The sequence below is a fragment of the Nomascus leucogenys genome, chromosome 17 (assembly GCF_006542625.1).
Source record: "Nomascus leucogenys isolate Asia chromosome 17, Asia_NLE_v1, whole genome shotgun sequence".
In the NCBI taxonomy this organism is placed as follows: Eukaryota; Metazoa; Chordata; class Mammalia; order Primates; family Hylobatidae; genus Nomascus; species Nomascus leucogenys.
The window spans coordinates 54848885-54866473 of record NC_044397.1 but is presented as its reverse complement, the minus strand read 5'-3'; the positions used below and the strand labels follow the sequence as shown (position 1 = coordinate 54866473).

At 47.8% G+C, this 17589-nt stretch overlaps 1 protein-coding gene across 7 annotated transcripts in view; it reads right to left on the bottom strand.

The window, feature by feature from the left end:
• GRB10 (growth factor receptor bound protein 10) overlaps positions 1–17589 on the bottom strand; it is a 203291-nt gene that overhangs the window by 184841 nt on the left and 861 nt on the right. For 3 of the 7 annotated variants that reach the window (XM_030795843.1, XM_030795847.1, XM_030795850.1), the window contains exon 1: positions 7421–7893. The exons of 2 other annotated variants lie outside the window; for them this stretch is intronic. The gene's annotated coding sequence lies outside the window, so the exon portion shown is untranslated. Of the gene's footprint in view, positions 1–4123; positions 4152–7412; positions 7894–17589 lie in introns of those variants that run through there. 2 more of the 7 variants (XM_030795846.1, XM_030795844.1) reach the window with 2 other exon arrangements.

Sequence of the window (17589 nt, the reverse complement as noted above, 5' to 3'; positions counted from 1 at the left end):
ACAACAAAAACTAGCTGGGTGTGATGGCACACGCCTGTAGTCCCAGCTACTCAGCAGGCTGAAGTGGGAAGATAGCTTGAGCCCAGGAGGCAGAGGTTGCAGTGAGCCGAGATCACACCACTGTACTCCAGCCTGAATGACACAGCGAGATCCTGTCTCCAAAAAAAAAAAAAACAAAACAGTGGGACAGACAAAGAACAGACATTCCCATTACAAAAGGGAGAAATAGGAAAGAAAAAAGAGGTAACATTTCCCAACCAAATCCAAAACCAAACAGGACAAACATTAAATCACTGGTAAGGCTGGAGAATAAATCTTTGGGTCCATGTCCTGCCTTCCAGACACAGTGGGGCAGGAGTTGGTTTCCCAAGGACCTGGGCAGCAGGTCCTGCTGGGCACAGCCCTCACAGCAGCTCTCACAGGTTGCAGTTGGGTACCTGCAGCTCTCCCAGGCTGGCACTACACACTGGTAACTCTACAGTTACAGGCTCTCAAGGGCAGCCCCATCCCCACAGCTCCATTAGGCACTGTCCTTGTGGGAGCTCGCTAGTGTGCCCCCAGCCTCAAGACTCTGCTAGACATTGCCCTAGTGGGGGCTCTTTTTGGCACTCCTGCCCCTATGGCTCCATTAGGCATTATCCTAGCAGGAAGTCTCTGCAGCAGACCTATCCTGCAGCAATTCTCTGTCTGAGCCCAAGACTCTCTGAGGCATCCTTTCAAATCTAGGTGAAGGTAGCCATGCATTCACAGCTCTTGCACTCTGCATACTTGCAGACTTAGCACCATGTGGATGCCACCTAGGCTTATGGCCTGTGCCTTCCAGAGCAATGGAACTAGCTGCACTTGAGCCCCCTTGAGCTACAGCTGGGATATCCAAGGAGGGCTGCACTGTAATGCAGAAAGCAGAGAAGTGATGCTGGGCAGTGAATGCTGAGGTCCTGCAGACACCCAAGGCCTCTCCTTTGACATAGTTCTGTTCCCTGGGCCTTGGTACTCTGGGCCTCTGATGGGAGGGGCAGCACTGATAATCTCTGAAACGCCTTCATGATCATTCTTCCATTATCTTGATGAATAGCATCTGGCTTCCTTCTAGCCCTACTAATCTCCTTATCAAAAGGTCACTTGGCCACACCCTTAGTGTTTTCTCCCAAACATGTTTTTACAACCTGGGCAAGCTAAAAATTTTCCATATCCTTAAATTCTGCTTCCTTTTTTTTTTGAAACAGGGTGTCATTCTGTCACCCAGGCTAGAGTGCAGCAGCAGAATCATGGCTCACTGTAGCCTTGACCTCCCAGGCTCAAGCGATCTTCCCACTTCAGTCCCCTTGAGTAGCTGGGGCTAAGTGCACACCACCACACTCTGCTAATTTTTTTTTTATTTTTAGTAGAGATAAGGTCTCATTATATTGCCCAGGCTGGTCTTGAACTCCTGAGCTTAAGCAATCCTTTCACCTTGGCCTCCCAAAGTGCTGGGATTACAGGCATGAGCCATAGTGCCCAGCCTCTGCTTCCCTTTGGATTATAAATTCCATTTTCAATTCATTTCTCTCACATTTTACTGTAAGCGATTAAGAGAAGTCATGCAGCATACTGAACACTACGCTCAGGGATTTCTCCCACCAAATATCCTAGGTTGTCACTCTTAAATTCTGCCTTCCCCAAAGCCCTAGAGTATGGGCACAATTCAGCCAAGTTCTTTGCCCCTTTGTAGCGAGGACTGTCTTTCCTCCAGTTTCCAATAAGATATTCATTTCCATATACGACCACAGCAGAATGGGCTTTACTGTCTATAATTCTACCAGCATTCTGATCACAGCCACTTAGAAATTTCTAAGAGGACATAGGTTATCTCTACGGCTCTCCTCTTCTTCTGGGCCCTCACCAGAATCATTCTTAATGCTCTGTTCACAGAAATCTAGGCTTTTTCTAGCAAACACTTCCAAACTGTTCCATCCTCTACCCATTACCTAATTCCACTTTTCTTTTAAGTATTTGCTATAACAACACCCCACTCTCAGTATCAATTTCTGTCTGTCTGTGCTGCTATAACAAAATCCACAGGTTAGGTAATTTATAAATAATGGAAATTTATTTCTCATGGTTCTGGAGGAAAGGAAGTCCAAGATCAAGGCACTGGGGTTCAGTGTCTAGTGAGGGCCTCTCTCTGCTTCCAAGATGGTGCATTGTTGCCACACCCTTCAGAGGGGAACAAATGCTGTATCCTCATATGGTGGAAGAGCAGAAGAGAGCAAACCCATTACCCCTCAGGCCCTTTTAAGAGGGCCCTAATCCCATCTATGTCCACCCTTATGACTTAAACACCTCCTAAAGGCCCCACATCTTAATAACATCACGTTGGCCATTAGGTTTCAACACAAGAATTTTGGGTGATACATTCAGACCACAGCAATGTGTATACACACACACACACACACACACACACACCATTGCACATATCTGTAAATATACTAATTATAATTGAATTATATACTTCAAATTTAAATGAGTAAATTGTATGGTATGTGAATTATACCTCAATATAGCTTTTTTTTTTTAAAGAGAGGACTCTATGAAAAAACTAGCCCATAAAGATACATGCACACGTATGTTTATTGCAGCACTACTTACAAAAGCAAAGACATGGAACCAACCAAAATGCCCATCAATGATAGACTGGATAAAGAAAATGTGGTACATGTACACCGTGGAATACTATGCAGCCACAAAAAGGAATGAGATCATGTCCTTTGCAGGGACATGGATGAAGATGGAAGCCATCATCCTCAACAAACTAACACAGGAACAGAAAACCAAACACTGCATCTTCTCACTCATAAGTGGGAGCTAAACAGTGAGAGCACACGGACACAGGGAGGGGAATAACACACACCAGGGCCTGTCAGGGAGGGGAGAGGGACTGAGGGGAAGGAAAACTTCAGGACAAATGGCTAATGCTTAGGGGGCTTAAAATCTAGGTGACAGGTTGATAGGTGCAGCAAACCACCATGGTACACGTATACCTATGTAGCAAACCTGCACATTCTACACATGTATCCCGGAACTAAAGAAAGAAAAAACTAGCCCAATGAAATAATCAGCACAAGAGGGGTTCTAGCTCCACCCCCTGACACCCCAAAATTTGGAACCACCATAGTCTAGCCATCTTCCTCTTAAAGTGTCATAATACATTGTGGCACACAAAATTTTCTGAAATGTTGTTCCATAAAGAAACCAACTTTATCTAATCCAAAGTTTCCTCACTTATTTGGCAATAAATTATTAGCTCCTGTAGAATCTAAAACCTTCAGGAAGCATTAAGTTGCCCAACATCACCACCAGCCTAGGAAGACTGTTAATGAAAGATGACAAAGGAATGGGTCCAAAGTCCCATGGAGCCCATCAATGCATTTACTGACCAACTAGGGCAGGCACAAATACAAACATTCAAAAATGTCTTCACTATCCAAGGAAGAACTTTGGTGGTAGAATTTTTCAAAAGGTGGCATTAAGCAGAGGTGATCCACACAGTGGAGCCTTATACACAGAACAGACTCATAGTGCAAGCAAGACAAAAGCTGCTTTAATACCACCTACCCTGACAGGGAAATAATGGGACAACCCAATCCTACCTCCAAGGGTAGGGTCGGGCTCACGCTGACAGAACAGGCAAGGGCCCCAGCCAGAAGCTCCACTGGGACATCTTTATTGCTTCTCTCTATGGCCTGGAGGCCTTCCAGGTTCCAGGCTGTGATGCTGAGACATGAAGGCACTGAGCAAGGACCTTGGAAGAAGTGGGGTGTTAGCGTGCACAAGCTCAAAGCAGATACAATTCCTACATTCTTAAAAGAAGGCAGGTGGGGCTTCCAAATCCGCTCAAGATTCAGAAGCTTTCAAACCTTTCTAAAAGTGTTCTATCATGATAAACAAAAGAGAAACCACTAAATAAAATCCATAGGAATCCAAACAAATGTCAAAGCAGGACACTGTACAAATATTTGCCCCTGGAATAAAGTATGGACACATTTAACAATGTCATTTATAACAATGTAGGGCTAATCACTAGAAAATTCTTGGTACAAAAATTCTTAGATTAAGTAATAGTATTATTAATAATAGTTCTTACCAGGTAAAGTGTCCTCTTCAGAGAATTTCTAGAGAAAAAGACACTAAAGTGAACACAGGGGGAAATGTATTAAGACCTTACTGCACAAAGTGTGGGCCACTGACCAACTGCAAGCACAACACCTGGGAGCTGGTCAGAAACCCAAAACCTCAGGTCCCACCCCAGACCAACTAAATTAGAAGCTGTATTTTATCATCAGCCCCAGGAGATTCCCAGGCATATTAAAGTTTAAGTTGTGGTATTTTCAGACATTGTTAATATTTAACTCATATCAGAACTGAAACGCGCCAGCTCTCTTTAAGAAAATAAATAAGTAAAATATATTAACATCACTATTTTATTGTTCAGTCAACCCAGGCCATCCCTCTACTCACCCTCCCTTCCTCACAGATTTCATTATTTTCCATCTAAGTAAGGCAGGAACAGATGACAGAGACAGACTGGCTCCTCAAACACCTGTTGAGTGAATGACAGGCTGGGTCCCTTGTCAAAAGCCACCCAGAGCACTCCTTGCCATTCTCATCCCACTTGAGTGCTGAACAACTGCTCAGAATTGCACGGCCACTGTTGGCACCGGCACATCACCAGTCTCAAGCCACCAGGACTACCTTGACAACACTCAGAAGCTGACTCCCAGACCCAGCACAGGAAAGGAAAAAAATTATTTGTAGGTGACTTACAGGTACCATTTACACATTTAGAATTTTCTTCCCTCACTAATATGAGATTTGAGCCTGAGGCATCCAGAGTTCAGCCCAGACTCTTCCAGGTGCCTGCAGGCAAGTCTCCACAAACCAGAAATGCCCCTGGAGAGATAGTCCTGGACCCCCTGACCAAGGAGGCAGAGAAAAAAAGGAAAGAAAGAAGCAAATGGAGCCAATAAATGCCTACTGGCCACCCAATCCTAGTCACAGCTCAGCATTTTCTGGCCCCTTTAATTTAACCTCTGCCGGCCGTGAGAGGAACAAAGCCCATTCCACATGAAAACAGAAGAGAAATATGTCTCCTGAACAAATCAGAATAAACCGTCATGGAAAGCGTTCCAGGGTTTGGGATGGGTTAGGACTTTGTGGATCATGCCCAGCCAGTGAATTCTGTGAAATATGAGAAGATATGGTCCATCACACCAGTTCTGCATGTGATGCATGGCCATGCCCACTACCAGATGTGCCAAGTAATTTGTTTAATCTGACAGAAGCAAAAGGCCCACATAAAGGCCTCTTTTGACATGTGCTCCCAGACCTCCTAGGGTCCACAGGGCTCACACTGCCTCAAGGCCTCCCCTCATTCTGCCCTTGACCCTTCAGACAGGAGCTGCTAACTTTCTAACTGAATCACCAGAAGCCCCAGTAGTTACAAGGCCCAGAACACCACATCAGTTCTCAAACTTTATACCTGTAAGGATCACCTGGCATGCTTCACAAAGACAAAGAATTCCACATCCCAAGCCCAGAAAGTCAGTTTCATAGCTCACAGCTGAGGCCTGGGGATATGCACCGAGAGGTGGTCAGCTCTGATGTAGGTGGTTCAGAGGTCACACCTTAAAAACCCTGGTCTCTCCTATACATTCTTCCTCCTGAGAATTATCAGAATGCAGCCTCCCAAGTCTGAAAGAAAGGTAAAACCATTCTAGTCCAAGCGAGTTTCCTAAGACATTCTTACTAAGTCACAAGTACATACTCCAAGACGCTGCCTGGCTTTTGTGGGAACACAAGTGTCAGTGAATTTAGGCTGTGGCCTAAATATGCAAATTTTGGAGCCTAACCTCCAAAATTCGAAAGATGCAGTGTTCTCTGGAAGTTTGGAAGCCCAGTTCTGGGGTGGTAATTACATGATGGCTGGAGGAGCAACTGGTGATGGAAATCCTTAGGAGACACTAAAAATAACTCACATTTTAATCGACCAATCTGGAACTTCTCTCACCCCTTCATGCCAATCGTGCAATTACCATAACTCCATTCACCATGTTCCTCAGCAGTTAGTATGCACCATTCTCAGTCCTACAAGAGAGTAACTACTCTCCCTGATTCACAGGTCCAGGTACAAGAGCAGGTAGCACAAGACGGGAAGGGGACTGAACCACACTGCACTCACTCCCCACCCTACAATTAAAAACCGTCCTTCAGCGCGTGGCTGCCGAGCACCTCAAACTGAAACAAGTGTTCTTTACCACCTTTCTCTGGAGTGACAGAGAGAAAGAAAATCCCAGTAAGCCCTTCTAGCCCTGCCCACCACCTCCCCTGTTCCCACCCAGGCCAAAGGGGGAATGCGTGGGCCCTGCTCCCACCCCCGATGCTGACATCAAAGGAGCAGAGACACGCAGGAGACTCCAGGCAGCACCCGAGGCCCTGGCCGCCAGCACGTCATAATCACTGCAGTCGCTGCCTTTCAGACTTAAAAAGAACAATGAGGAAAGACACCCACGCTTCCCCTCACTGGGCTAGGAAGGAGAGCTTTGCGGGTTTAGACTGCAGTCTCCCCCGCCCATAGCCACCTGTGTGCCGGCTCCACAGACGAAGTCCCCCCAGCACCCTGGCAGGGACTGTGCCATCAACAGACAAATGGCAGCCGACCAAGGAGGCGACTGGCGTGTGGAACAGGTGATCCGATTGTTTTTCTAAAGAGCAAGGGCTAGGACGTCCTACGTGTTCATATGCACAATTTTTTGAACTCCATCAAGAACACGAACCCCATGCCCACATCTTCACTGCTCAATTCGCATTAATTGTCTGATATGCACCTTCCAGGGAGAAGGAGGTTTTCATGAAGAGGCAACGTTGACGATATGTGTTTACCCAAGGCTTTTATACCGGACTATATGCCATCCAGGTTTAAGAGAAGTCCAGGCAGGCTCTGGTATTATGTTTTTCACAGAAAAAGCCGGTGCAGTAGCCCGGATGCCCAGATCCGCTCATTTCCCAAGCCGGTTCCCACACCCGCTGCCCACCGCCTGGCGAGGAAGGAGCGGGCGAGGTTCGCTCGAATCGTCGTCACGGGTTTCCGTGGGTACAGTTATTACTTGTTACATAATATTAAACAAGTAAGATTAAAAATGGTTACATAATACTGTCCTATGGCTGGCGGCAACGAAGCTCGGGATCTCGGACTGCAGCGAGCCCGCGGCAGGCGGGCAGGGGGCCGCGCGGCAAGACCTCCTCGCCTCCCTCCTGGGCCCTGCCGCCGCGGCCGGGCCTCTGCAGCCTGCGCAGGCCGACCCGCCCACCGCCCCGGCACGCGCCCACTGCCCACCGCCCACCGCCCACCGCCCAGCGCCCGCGGCGGAGCCCACCTGAGTACCTGGAGAGCGGGCGGCAGCACTGGCCGCACGGGGTCGCTGCGTGCGCGCCGCCGGCCCGGGTAGGGCTTCGGGGCCCGGCCCCCGCAGTGCCCGGCGCGTGGACAGCGCTCCGCATGGACAGCGCTCGCAGCCGGGCCGGGCTGGTCCTCCACGGCTCCGCCCCGGCCAGGGGCCTGCGGCGCAGAAAACCGACCCGGGGCCTCGGGGCCACTGCGCGCCAGGCGAACGCGCTAGCACGAAAAGCGGGCCAACGCCGCCTCTGGGGACGCCATCTGGGCGAGGGTGGGATGCCGCGCCACCGCCCGAGCGTGCCCGGGGGCTCCCAGCGCCATCACCGCGCAGGTGCCCGGAGGCCCCTCCGCGGAGCCGGCTGCCGCCCGGCTGCAATACTAAGCCTCCGAGGGACCGGGCGCTCCCGAGGAGCGGGAGGACGACGGCGCAGCGCCCGGTCCTGGAGCACAACAGGAATCCCAGGACCAAACCCATGTGACGCGGCCACGCCCCAACGCCCGGCGGGGGCCCTCTGCTGCCCAATCCCCGGATCCCTGGTTCTCATGGCAACCCTGAAGAACCCCTTGTTCCCTCCACTGCTTCCTCTCCTCCCCCACAGCCCCCCCGCCTGATGGGCAAGGACGCGCACACTGGCCACTCTGACGATGCCGAAAGCCCTCCATGTCTACCCGCTACGCCGCATTCGCAGCCGGGCGGGGGACATCGCGGCCGCGGCAAGCTAGAGATGCCGCCTGCTCGAGCAACCTTCCACCTGCAGGGCCGGCCAGTTCTACTCTTCCAGGATCACTGTCGTCTCACCCCTCTCCCCAAAATGTCAGAGCAAGAACCAGGAAGGGACAGGCTCTTTCTGGAAGCCACAGGCATAACGTTACTGTACATCGAGGACAAAGTAGGGTCCCATTTAAACTGAGAGTCAGCGAGGGAAAGAACAGATCCTATACATACCAAGCATCTGCTATGTGCTAGTCACTTCACACATATACACACCCCACAAACCACACACACACACACACACCCCACACACACACCTCACACACACCACACACCCACCCACTCACATACATAACACACACATACATCCACACCACACACATACACCACACACACCCCCACATACCACACACACACATACTCCCCCACCCCCGCACACACACACACCACAGACATACACACAAGCCTGCAACGATGGAAGCAAAACAGGTTTGGAGATACTCACTGCCGTTTACAAGGCCACAGTAAGCAGTAAGCAGATTTTCTACTCCCCTCTAGCAGAGAAAATGGTAGGAAAAGCTGGACACTGTAGACGGCAGTAAGAACGTAACAGTCAACAGTGGACAATGGATTCTGAAACTGAGATCCTATACTGCATTCACACACGCTAAGGGGCAGGGCGCTGGGAAAACCCCTTCTCAGCCTGGGGTTCAAAGAGTGGAAAAGCTACCCTAGTCCAACTGCTCGGAAGCCAGGTCAGGCCCCTGAAGGTCACTGGAGGAGGAGGCTGGAGAAACTGCAGACAGGCACCCCGAAAGGAGAGGTTCCATGGTGGTCATGACCACAAAATTCCAATATGTTTAAGTCGATCAAACAAAAGCAGAGTTAAGGCTGGTTCTGAGAGCAGCCAAGAGCAGTTTTCAAAACAACACAAAGGGTAACACAAGGCTTTCTTTTCTCACAGTCCAGGCTGACCACATATGGCCTGGCTACTGCAAGGAACATTGAAGCTGTTAGCGCTTTTAACTCTAATTGCGCACCCCTTCGTGAAGATGTCACAGAGTGAACATCGCAAGGCACAGAATGGGAAATGGAAGCACAGAATCAAACCCTGAGATTCGGGAAGAAACCAAAGTGTGGAGCAATTATGTAACTCATCCAAAGTCCAGAGCAGGTTACTGACTGGGAGAACTCGGCGTTCCTTCCAGACTCCAGATATGAGACTTTTCTGCGGTCTGACACAGTGGCTTCATCCACCTCTGCAGTCAGCCCCACAAAGGTGGCTCGGGTGTTCCTCTGCCTCCCTGCCCAGCAGCTCCCAGCCTGGATGGTGAACTCCTTTGCCTGAACATCCCACGCACCCTGCAGTCTCCTGGGCTAGAACAACAGGTTGTGCAGGACAGAGGGCTTCCCTGCCACACTCCCCTCTATTACAAAATGCCAGAGGTCCCAGTTCGAAGCAGCTGTTCCTGGATGTGGGAAGAGCAAGAGAGAAATGATCTAATGATGGACAAGGAATCTTGAAAAGCCAGACCTTCACTGAATGGCTGACAGCACACACATTTTGCTTTACTAGAACAAGAACAGAATATTTGAAAAGGCATAAAAGTCAAGAAGTAACTGACAGCAAAGGCAAAAGAGATGAAGGCTAAGCTGGAAAGTGGAGATGAAGCCTGATGATATACTTAGTGGAAGTCCAGAAAGTCTCAGGAATGAGAACTACCATTCACCACTGGAAATGGGAAATGTAGAGTCCAAAACAAGAAGATTAATTGGAAGTGTCAGGAACAGCTGGGCCCCATTTCATCCTAGGTCCTCTCCCCAGCTCCATCAGCTAGGTGACTTCTTTTCTGGAAGCAGGGACACAGGTCTCTGGACCAGGGTCAGCAGACACAGCCATGCCTTTAGTCCCAGAAAGATTTGGTGTATCACACGCTAGCTGCCATATGAATCCCACCACCATCCCCAGCAGCTCCCGGAGCAGCACCTCCAACAGAACTAAAAGAGGCTCCTGCAGAGCTGAGAAGAGACCCAAAAGCATGAGCCCCACAACAAGCAACCAGGGTCCATCCACAGTGGCCACAGTTAAGTGCCCACTCACACAGGGCTGTCGGCTTCTGAGCAATGTCCTTTTGAAAGTGGGTGGACAAAAAAGGGCCCCAGACAGCTAAGCAAAGCCTCTAAGGTGAAAGATGGGGCCAAACTGCATGGGACAAACACTTCCTATGCCTCACCTCCCTGGGCCCTGTCCACAGCTCTGTTGGGCCGCATCTGATGGTACCCCTATGTCCTGCAGCACAGCCTCCTCCTACTAGGGCTCTGAAGAGCCTGTACACCCAGCACCCGCAGGCATGTAGCCCAGATGCAACCCTGGCCCATGGTGATGGGCACTGACAGGAGATACATCCTTCACCTCAACCCCTTCCCAGCACTGTCTGGAGGACTGGGAGCTCGTGACACAAGCCAGCCCCACATGTGGAACCACTGACTTTACTCAATTCCAGGCACTGCCCACCACGGGCACCCCGCCTCACCCTGTGCCCAGGTTCCCTCCTTCCAGCCTCCCTCCTCCAGACTGGCACACCCTCCTACAACAGAAGCACACAAGGTTTTGCCATAGGCTCTGCTTTCCAGGTAAGCTGGACACAAACAAGCAGAAAAATTAAAAGTAAACCATTTACAAATGGGAGAGAAGAAACAATACAAAAAAAGTTTTTAAAAATTAATATCTACAAATGAGATAGATGTATCTATGAAATAAGAATATTATGCCATTAAAAAAAGAATACTCACTTTGAATGTCAATAATGTGTCAATAGTCAACTGTAACAAATGTACAGGATTCCCAGTAGTGGGAGAGGCTGTGTGTGTGGGGCAGAGGGTATGCAGGAAGTCTCTGGACTTTCCATTCAGTTTTGCTGTAAACCTAAAACTGCTGTAAAGTCTGTTTTTTAAAAACAATATAAATATACATATATATATATATACACACACACATAGAGAGAGAGATCCTAAGAAATTCAAAATGAAAATAGAAACAAAATCCAATCAAAAGGTTAAAAGGTCAAATTGAGGACACATCCCAAAACCTAAAAACAACACAACAGACACAAACTATTACATCAAAAATACAGAGAACCAATCCAGGTGGCTAAAAACCAAATATCTGCCATCCTAGAAAGAGAGAAGAGGAAAATTGAAGAAATGAAAGAATTCAAAAACATGTCCAAGACCAGAAAGATCTGAGATTCCAGCTTGAATGGGCCCTCAACATACCCCACACACAAAGTGTAGACCCAACAAGACGCATCTTCAAGGAACTTTGGAACAAAGGCACAGAGAATACTACAAGCATCCAGACATGACAAAACAAAACAAAAAACCACTCTGGTACTCTTTCACACACAGAATCATGAATCAGAAGAGCTTCTTTCTCAACCCCATTCTGCCTAAAGGCAATGGAAGCCTCTAAATTTTTTAGGGAAAACTATCTTTAATTTAGAAATCCGTAAACTGTGAGAGTAGAAGAGGGACATTTTCCCAGACATGCAAGGTCTCAAAAAGTTGACATCTTGTGCACCACTTTTTGGAAGCTTCTATAGAAAGTACTCCATCAAATTTTGGAAATAAACCAAGAAGAAAAGTCATGAGATCCAAGAGAAAGGCAAAGGGGCATTCCTGGGACAATGGAGAAGAAAGACTCCAAGATAACAGCTGTGCAGGGAGCCTCAGAGCAACCCAGCCTGCTGCAGGCCAAAAGGCACATGAGGAACTGCTTCCAAAGATAAAACTGCAGATCACCTTAGGCCTCGGAAAGGAGATTCACACAACTCTGTAAGTTTGGAGGGGAGAATGATAAGTACATTTTAAAAACTAGGCAAAAACAACTCCAGGAGAAAACAAAATGTCCTAGGAGAAAATCACAGTTATCACAGTATACTACATGGCTCAGCTATGAGCAGCATTAGAGGAACATCCCAACACTGCATACTGATGGAGCCGAATGGACCAGAAGAGACAATGGGGAGACGAGAAGAGTGAGTGTAGGGTGGGGATGGAGCAAAGGGCACCATCCTCACCTTCCATGGAGTTTGAAATCAAAGAATCACATGAAAAACGGGGCTCTGGAGAGCAGGAGGAGGAGGAGGAGGAGGTTGCCAGTAATCGCAGTCTATTGTCTAGACCTCTTTGGAAATATGGAGGTATGTACAGAAAAAAATCTGCTGATAAGTTACTTCTGGGGAATTATTTCATCTTTAAACTATGTCTACATATCACTCTGATTTTAAAAATCAAACTAAATTTTAAAATAGTTTGCTCTGGGTGTTGAGGAATTAGGAAACCAGGTGACCCTTCAGATGAAGAGGACAGAAACACTGTGTGATATGGACAGACAAGGACAGCAAGGGGACAGCGCCCCGGGCAGGGATGGTGGGTCAGGACAGGGACAGCATGTGTCCACTCACTGCCCTGCAGGCCCAGGTGGGGAGAAGGCCAGGGAGGCCTGTGATGGAGAGATGAGGCGACAATGACGCTAGGAAGCCCTCCTGCCTTATCCCTTCTGCATCGCTCCATCACCTCACTAGGATCGCAGACCAAGACACTCAATGTTCTCCTCTCTGGAGGGGATTCTGTGAGAGGCACGCGATTTTCTTCAGAAGAGAGAGGGCAGTACCCTAGAACAGACACCTGGAGGCTCACGTAACAACTCTGCAGCCTGTCCTGGGCCAGGGTGGTGTGGCCAGGGTGAAAAGATGGGCAGGCGAGGTGCCCTCTGGCTTAAATCAGCCCATAAGGGACAATTGGAGGGCACTGAACATAACCCAGCCAACTCAACTTCCCACAGGATGTGAAGACCGTCTAGGAACAGCGATCTCAAGCAGGGCCCCAGGCTCAGCACCAGGCACTGTCCCTGGGCAGGACACTGTGGTACAAACTTCTGAATTTAAAAGTTACTCAATTCATGGTAGCTTCTCAAAGCAGGGAATCAAAAAATTATTACTATGAGATATGTAGTATTATCAAGGTTTTTGTACTAAAGGGGATTCTTCACTTACAAAAGGCTGGAAGCCACTGCCTAAATACTCACAGGGATTAAAGTTAAAAATCAAGTAAGTAAACTAAAGGCCCTGCACATCAGAGAAGTGGGGAGCTGCCATCTCAGTGGGGCCCAGGTAGCTTGCAGTGAGAAGCCTTGGAGGTTCCTGACCCTTGACTCCCATGTGAAAGGACAAGAGAAGGTAGAAAGCGGGTCTTCAGCTATCCCTCATGGTCCTCTATTGCTCAGACGTCCCCTCGGAGCTCCCAGAGTGAGACCCCTGACAGCTCACAGACAGGACCAGACAGACAGCATTCCCCAATCTGCACTGACCCAGCACATGAGGATCCCAGCCCCCAACCCCACATTAGCTCTAGTGACCTTAATGACACAATGATGAGGACCAACACACGCCGAAGTGCTAAGTACTTTAGGAAATCCATGTTAATAGGCAAGACTGCCGCTGTTCATGCCCAGTTCCATTTACCTAATTCAAAACCTTTCAAGAACTTCAGGGAGAAGCAGGACTGCCCACTAGCACAGCCCTAGATAGAGCTCGGAGCCACATCCCAGGGGCACATCAGCCTGATCAGGATAAGTGGTCCACAGTCATTTCAGTCCCAGCTGGGATAAGTGCCTCTGTAAGAGTCCAGCCACCAACCACGGGGGCCTGAAGACAAATGCCACCGGCTCCACAGGACTGGAGACCAGAGATCTGTCCCCACACCCAATGCTGCTGCCCATCAGAGCTTGCGCACTGCAGGGGTCTTCACAACTTTTGCTCCTGGTTGAAGGAAACCAGTTTTTGACACCTGCTATTCACTATTATCTGGTTCAAATGGTTTGCAGCCAAGTGAAGTCTGCAGTACACCAGCTATCTTTGCTCTTAAAATTCTACCTGTGAGGAGTTCAAACTGTCACGCTAAACACAGTCAACAAAAGGATTCTTCTGAGCACTGACTGTGGCTCAAAGAACATTCAGATAAATTCAAACAAGATTTTGTGCAACTAGCATGTACAAAGCACTGGAAGACAAAAATACAAAAGCCAAGTCCCCTTTCTAACCAACCTTATAAATTAATAGCAAGCAGGATATCAAGTCCACAAACTGCTCTAAGACAAGGCTGACGGCAAAGTGCCTACAGACATCGCCACAAAGACTGCATGAGCTCTGCACCGTGCCAATCACACACATCACACCTCGTGCTACCTTCCCAACAAGCCGTGGGGATAAACATGCCTATGGCTTCCATTTTAACGGATCAGGTTGGTTCACTTGTTCAGGCTGGCCAAACTAGTAAGTAGTACAACCAGGAGTCAACTGAGGCAGTGTGCCTGCTGCCCTGGTCAAACAGAGCAGAAAAGAAGCGATATGGTGGGAGGAGTTATTCCTCCCCAGCACCCATTCTCAGGCTTGATGTTAACAACAAAAAGTCCACTCTGTTGCTGGGTCCAGCCCAAATAATAAGCTCCTCAAATTAGGCATCTGAAAAGACAAGAAGAATCTCCCCAAAAATCCATATGTAAAGTAGATGGTTCAAAAATATGAATAATCTAATACAGGGGAAAAGAAAAGATCTCCTTAGAGTCACTATATCCTAAAAGCGAAAAAATCAGAACCATTCATTTCTACCTCTGAGATTATTGTTGATAACCCCAGGAAATGGCTTTTTCTGTTGCCATCTCAAAGGACAATCACACCATTTTTCAATCCATTATTAAAGAAGAGCCATCAGCCTGCCTTTCCACGAGTAAGCGGGTGGTTTTAAGCTTTGACTGCTTTTATCTCCCTGCAGTTACCAGGCCCTGTGATCACCAGGAGCATGGACAAAAGCCTCCGGAAGACAAAAGTGCAGGAAAGCTCATTTCTCAGAGATCAGTTCAGAAGTGGTCCAGGCTGGGGGTGGGAGTCCGATGCAAAGGTGTCCCAGCCAGGAGGAAGAAGGAGTGAAAACAGATACAGCTCCCTAAAAGTGTGCAGCTAAAGTATTCACACAAATTAAATACCAGCCAGTGGCTGAATGGATCAGACCAGTTATACCCCTAACAGTATGCAAACTCTGAAAGTGGTCCCTAGAACTCCAAAGTACCTGTCTGCCAACTCTCACCCACCAAGTAGTTGGACGACCTTAATTTCTTCCATAATCTCCCATACTTCTGTACTTCTACAGTTATATAAAAAATAAAATAGCACAGGTTAAAAGAAAAGTCTCCACTACCAGGAAAAAAAAAAGTGTATTTAAACTTTGAAGGACTGGTTACTTAAATGAAAGACAAGGCAAATATGTTCTCCTCACGAGCCATACAATGCCACGTTGGTTTAATAAACTGAGAAACAGACGCGGGGATTACGGAGCAAACGTGCAAAGGCACAGGCTTCCCCTCCAGGGAGCAGGACCAAAATCCCCTGCAGTTAGCTCTGAGCTCTGACAGGCTGGCAACCTAACCCTAGATACAAGCTCAAATACATTCTACCATCCCGTAGGTTTCTCTTCCCCTTGCAGTTAAGAGTCAGACAGAATTCCAAGGAAATAGGTTCCATTCCTTAAATTATGCCACCTTTAAAGCATTAGGTTTTACCAGATACACCAATCAAGAATTTCTACCGCTCTAAGATGAAGCTGAAGGCACAATAGATGACTTTGTTCAAGCTGGAGTTTGATTTCTACACATTATATAGTCTGTACCCGGAGACATCACCAAAATGAAGTTCTGAGCTAACTCTTCGAGTCTGACTCTGCTCTCTTCTCCTACTGGAGGCTGAGTAGACACAGACATAGCCCTTGAAACTGGGCCAGGGCTGTCCTTGGTCCCAATCCTGGTGGCCATCACCATACAAAGCTCTGGACAAGTAGCTGGCATGAACCTGCCCAGTTCTGGGTTCCTGATCCACAAATGAAAAGCATTTTGAGTGGGCCAACGCTGCCCCAAAAGTGACCAGACGACAGATAATATGCAATAGATGACTTTAGGGGTACACAGCTTTTCTATTTTAATTACAGTAAACATAACTACTACATCAAAACTCATGACTTCATGGATATCAAAATTTCTTCCCAAAATAAATGTGTATTTAAATGTAAAAAGTGAGTGAACTAAAAGGAAATATCTAGAATGCTCTGGTAACATGGCATTAACCTTGAAGGCTGGGAGCCCCCAGACCAGGCAATCATCATTCTCCGAGTGTGTGACTGGCAGGCTATACATACCTGACCCATGCCATTTCCCTTTCAGAAGTGGATGTACTTTTGCAAATAAAACACAAGACTAAAATGATCCAAAGCTTAGGTTCTAGTTACAGCTTTGTCACTTGCTGACCGTATGACCTCGGGCATGCCAATTAACCTCCTGAGCCTTGGTTTTCAGACCTGTAAAATGGGGATCAGGAGGTTGTAGAGGGGATTAAAAGCAACAAGGCTTTTGAAAGTGCCTTGTAAACTGTGAAATGCTACAGAAGTATCAGTCGCTACACTTCTCAGTTACAGAAGCAATGCCTGCTGGGCGTGTAACTCTGTCCTCAAATTCCCTCCCTGTAATCTGGGGATTGGCCTGTGTTGCCCTTCTCTTTCAAGTGCTCCCAGTAAAACTCAAATATTACGTGCAGTGATCCTAGAGTTTTGATTTTTAAGAGAAAAACCTAGACATCTAGAATCATTCCTGGAAACACAGTTGGTTTTCAGTGCTTTTACTTAAAATACTCCCCTAAAAGACACTTCACTTCACCGCTGTCACAGCCAGAAGTCCCACTGCTGTAGAAACTCCTGATTCTCTTTCCTCCTGGAAACTCGGGGTCAGCTCGTTAAAATATTGCCAGCATTGTGTTGTAAACCCTAGTCAACTCCGGTTGCTGCGCTAACAACATGTGTTCTTGGTAAAACTGCTTGAAACTTTAAATAGACCACCATTTCTGAAACTCGGGGGCTGCAAACGGCTGAATCAGCATTTTCAGAAACAAAGTGTTCTAGGCCTGGCCTTTTTAAACAGCAGCAACGAGCAAGTTGTGCAATAACGCATATTTACTCACGAGCGTTCCTTGTTTTGGTCTTTCCCCCCTCCTCCCCATCTCTTGAATGAAACTGGGCACCAAGTTTGCAAGAAAATATTCTTTCAAACGCATTGTAAAGATCCAGGACCCTGTAAAAATCACCTGTGGCTCTCTTACATTACCCAACGTTTCGGTGAAAGCAAACCATAAAAAGTTCGCGTTTCTTCCAATCCCAAGAAAAGACGCACACAATAAAAAGTAAAGGATACCCTAATTTCCATAACGCACATGCTCCAGGGCAGTCGTCTGGCAGGCGTTTGGAGAGGCAATCAGCAAAGGCGAAGAGTTGCATCAGAAATTTCCTTCTGCAAACGGTACCGCTCTTATCACATTTCCACGGCTGGCGGGCGGCTAATCCGCGA